Source organism: Chiloscyllium plagiosum, chromosome 46, assembly GCF_004010195.1.
Source record: "Chiloscyllium plagiosum isolate BGI_BamShark_2017 chromosome 46, ASM401019v2, whole genome shotgun sequence".
Lineage (NCBI taxonomy): Eukaryota > Metazoa > Chordata > Chondrichthyes > Orectolobiformes > Hemiscylliidae > Chiloscyllium > Chiloscyllium plagiosum.
Window position 1 is genome coordinate 1,283,758 of NC_057755.1, and position 5,077 is coordinate 1,288,834.

Genomic DNA, 5,077 nt, shown 5'->3' on the forward strand with positions numbered 1-5,077 from the left:
CCGCCCTCCCCAACTCAATCCAACACTGACCCCTTCCGCCCCCAATCCTGTCTGTCCCCGCCCAACATCGCCCCCTGTCCACCCCCAACCCCGTCCAATATCACCCCCATCCGGCCCTCAACCCCTGTCCAACATTGCCCCACTCGTCTGTTCCCCCAAACTGCGTCCAACACCACCTTTTGGGATGACACACACACACATTTCTGTAAGGTTCCACCTCTGCCCTAGACAGGACAATGTTGGAGAGATTATTTGGGGGGGGGAAGGGGTTTTAGGGTACACCCCTGTATAGAACTCCAGGGAAAGTGTGGGGAGAGAGGGCAGGCGGTCAGTCATTTGGAGACGGTGCCTGGGCTCCCATCGATGTCCAGGATTGTTCTTGGCAGCATTTCAGTAAGCTGGGTTCATTTTTAGTTATTGTAAACAAAAGACACGAGTAGTTTTGGAAACACGTCTTTGATGTAATGTTTTTAATCGGGACCTCGAGCTCTTCTTCGGATAATTCAATATTCAGATAATCGAGGTTCATCTGTATACAGATCCACTGATATTAAGTCAAGTGTTCTTAATTGCCTTACCCTCCCTGCCTATCTATTTTCCAGTGTACAGTAAGTGTGTTTTATCATTCAACATGACATTTTACTCTAAATGTTTAAGGACAAGTTTTAAGGCAAAAGACTTTCTCATTCCCTCCTATTGTCATTTCCCGACAACTACATAGCTTATACAAGTATAATTAGACCATTTAGTCAAGTTGTATTCTCAATAAGTCAAGCACCTTCTCTGGCAAGTCATCATCCAGAGGAGCAGAGTCTGAAAGATATTGGATTTCAGCATGAAAGTTCAGACACGGAGGTACAAGTGTAGACAAGGGTCAGCTAACCAGATTCCTCTTTGGCTTAGGTGAAAAGCAATGTACGGTCCATTTCATGCATACGCAGATGACAACGTATATTCCTAGGATGAGACCAAGGACTAACAGTACGTACCACATGATCCATTGCACAGCAACTATAGCCAGCAAGTAACACTCCATCCACATGAATTGGATGATAGTGGGGCAGGTATCTTCTCTGCATCTTGACCCATTTTGTTTATAAAGTCTGTGTCGTCCGAACGTCCTTTGAGAAATCATCGATGTAGGTGCAACATTGCAGGCTAATGACTGAAGAAACGCCTCCTTCTTTAGCAAGGAGAAAATCTAGCACTGGCCAAATCTGAAGCATCATCATCTGGCTCTCCTGTAACTCTTTGTTCAGTGGTCAGTTGAGTTGGCAAGTTTTTCGATATATACGCAAGGTCACTTATCTGATCTAGGGCCACCTCAACACCCCAGCCAGAAGTAAGATCTCCCAACAACCTGGACCATTAGGTTTGTTGATGGTAGAAGTTGTTTAAGTCCTGTTGTTTCTCCAATAATTTTTGTTCCATACCAATTCACATGTTGGTGGGCGTTCCATTCATCATCTACTTCAGTTACTTCATGGTGGAGGGTAAAAAGTGATAAGGTGTATACCAGGGCGCAACATCCATACCAGTCATTGGGTAAATATGGGTAGGCTTTGTTTTTGCATCGCCAATGAAGGCTAAAAGGAGTTTCAAGGGTGCACTTCCGTGAGTGAATGACGAGTCCACTCAAAGCGAGAGCTGAACATTTAAACAGTGGGTGCTAGCAAACATTCGGTTGTCCAAGTGTATTGATGGATGGGGAGTAGGAGTACGACCAGTGTCTTTGATAATATTTTTGCACAGTTTTTGCTTTACTTGCCCTATGTCGTGGGTACCAGAAGGTCTTTCAATGCACCATTCTAACAGCGGAAGAACGTTAACGTTGACTCCTTCAGGTTTGTTCGTGCACTTCACAGTGACATGCTTCTTCTATTAAATGGGTTTTTCATACAAATAAGGGATTGTATAAGTGGGTGAGTCCTATTTATACACTGCCCATCAGAATGGTGGAACACTGAGCCAACAACACGTGGATCAGGGGTTTAGCTTGAATAAAGAAACCATTAGTAACAGAAGGAGGATTGGGAGTGTATAGTATTTTTGGATTTTCTTCATCTTTCTAGCTTGTCTTGTTAATTACAATAGTGACTGAACACAGGAAACGCGTAAAGGTATTTCTGTCAGTGGCAGTAGGTCAGATGGGGAGAGGAATCTGTCAAGAATGTATAGGTGGTCAGTGTCATGGTAATAGGTGCCTTAGAGTTTGGTGATAGGGTCTGTTTCCATGCTCTTCGGTCCAATTCATCCATGCTAACCAGATATCCTAACCTAATCTAGTCCCATTTGGCAGCACCTGGCCCATAACCCTCTAAACCCTTTCTATTCATATACTCATCCAGATGCCTTTTATATACTATAATTGTATCAGGCTCCATCGCTTCCTCTGGCAACTCATTTCCATATACGCAACACCCTCTGCGTGAAAAAGTTGCACCTTAGGTCCCTTTTAAATCTTTCTCCTCTCACCCTGCAACTATACCCCTCTAGTTCTGAACTCCCCAGCCAATCCCAGCCCAACCAAGCCCACAGCCCAGGCGCTTGTCATGACACAGTCTGTTTGAGGCACAGCCAACTCTATTTTCACCTGTAGCCCCATTGATAAAATACAGATTTGAGACTGCCCAGGGAATCCCTTGTGAACTCAACCTGTAAGGCTCTCTTGATTCATTCCAGAGATCGTACTTTGGTAGTCTAGAATAAAAAAAAACTCTTACAGACAGTTTAGTTTAATTTTAGTCATTTTTGTGGAAAGTGTGTGGGAATGTTGCGTCTGCAGAAGTCATGAGACTCAGCTATCAGGGTGTGCAGGCTACGCAATTGGTCACAAACAGATGTGGTGAACAGATTAGACTAGATGAGCTTCGGTTGCACAAATGGCTATAAGAAGCTGCAATTGTCATGCACGGTGAGCTTAAGATAAAGATAATCAAATAAGGCATGATACAAACATGGGGGGGGGGTGATAAGATTAGAGTAATGGGAGAAGTAAACAGAGGTGGAGCTGAGTTGATGCAAGGCAGAGTGAAGCTGGTGCTTGTGATAAACTATGGGAATCAGGTAGATTACCAATAGCGAGAAGGGAGAGTGCTGAGAGACTAAACAAACAGTATATAAAAAAAAACAAGAATGTTCAGCAGGTGTGCCTACGTATTGGACACCCACTCTTGCAAGAACGGAGGAATAAAGACTGCTTCAGAATTTGACTCGGACAAAAAAATTATTTCATCAGTGAGCTACGTTTCTCATTCATTCCCTTTATTTACTAACAGCATCACTGTTACAACACAATGCTGATACCTAAAAGCCAAGCTAACTGGATTCTAATAACCCAGGAGAGTAGGATATTGCTCTTCCTTCAAGAGCCTGTGCAAGCTACTCTGCTGAACTATCACAAACAGGCTTCTTTTATACAAAATGTTTCACAGAAGCTGTACTGTCAGAAACAGGCTTTCTTTATCCAGAAGTTTACAAAACGCTCTGCATGTTCTGAACTAGACAGCTGACAGTGAAGGGCAATAATTCAGGAGAAAAGTTAATTGATACCGAGTTTCGTTTCAAGGTCAGAATCAAACACTTATAAATTTCACAAAGGAACAGCCGTGAATGTGATCACCCGGTGTCCTTTGGCAAATGTTCTTAACTACCTTACCCTCCCTGCCTGTCTATTTTCCGGTGTGAAGCAAATGTGTTCTTTAATTCAACATTACATTTTAGTCTAAAATGTTTAAGGACAGGTTATAAGGCTATAGACTTTCTCACCATGTTCAGCTTTTTTGTTTTCTCGCTGCCTCACCATTGCCAATCCCTTTAGGCTGCCTGACTGCTCTCCTCCCACTTTCTGGGGCTCCATCACCATCGACTGCAGCATGAGTGATGGCGTGGAGTCGGACAAAGTTAAAAATCACACCAAAACCAGGTTATCGTCCAACAGGTTTAATTCGGAAACACAAGTGCTGCTCTGCAAGCTTGAACTGTCCTTCCAAATGAACATGTTGGGCTACACGCTGCAGGAGACAGTCCTCACCCACTACCTGCCTCTTATACACCATCTTTTTCCGAGCAACTAACAGTTCTGATAAAGGATGACCGAATCCGAAACGTTACTTCCAAACCTACCGAGGTTTCTCCAGCGGTTCCCGCTTCCGTCCACATTCATCTCCCCAGCGACCATCTCCAGGCGGAACCTCGCATCCTAATTGCCAGAATCACCAGATTGACGGGAACGTTGACCAATCGGAGCTGGGTGGAGAGCACAGGCCCGCCTTGATGGCTCTCGCGGATGCCCGAGGCGCGGCCGTTTAACGGACATCGCGCGAGCTTGGCGAGGTGGCGCGGAGCTTGGCACTGCGCATGCGGGACATTTAAACTCGCAACCGCGGAAACCCGGGGGATGGTGGTTCATCGTCTCTCGCCGAGTGATAGTTCCTTCTTCATCCTTTTTCCTTCCAGTGAGGCTGAGAAAGCACCTTCGACGTTAATCGGCAAACTGTTAATGTGCAGCTATACCGAGGAGGATCTCATCAGATTGTGCGTCTCCCGGGCAGCGATCGGAAACAGGCCCTTCGGCCGATCTCGTCTATGCTAACCAGGTTTCCTCAACTGAACTAGTCCCGTTGGGCCCACATCCCCCTCTGAACCCTCAATGTTCATATGCCTGTCCAAAAGACGGTGGCACTTCAGAGTTGACAGGACACCAGGGCAGGATGAGATTCATCCAAGGGTTCTGACTGAAGTGAGAAGTGTTTGGTATGTTTTCGTGCTGTATATCTCTGCGATTCTAAGATTTGCACAGCGTCTGACCAGAAGCTATGGAGTCCTGTAAGGTAGTGAATGCTGAACACCGCTTCATGATTATTCAACAGTTGCAGTTCGTAGTGCTGAGGTCAATGAGACATTTCATTGTTCTACTTCTGTATTGTTGGCACTGTAACCAATACCACAATGCAAGGTGACATACCCCATTCCTAAATGTGATCACAATGGTGTTGATATGAAGGAAAAACTGACTAAAACTGATATTGTAACTAGACTAAGGCTATGATAAATAACCAGCTGGTGCATTTTAAAA

General features: G+C 44.9%; 1 long non-coding RNA gene across 3 annotated transcripts in view; it reads right to left on the reverse strand.

Moving 5' to 3' along the window:
- Positions 1 to 4,186, reverse strand: part of LOC122544061 — a 43,089-nt gene extending 38,903 nt beyond the window's left edge. For all 3 annotated transcript variants that reach the window (XR_006310242.1, XR_006310241.1, XR_006310243.1), the window contains exon 1: positions 4,126 to 4,186. This is a non-coding gene — a long non-coding RNA (uncharacterized LOC122544061). The remainder of the gene's footprint in view (positions 1 to 4,125) is intronic.
- Positions 4,187 to 5,077: the final 891 nt, after the last annotated feature.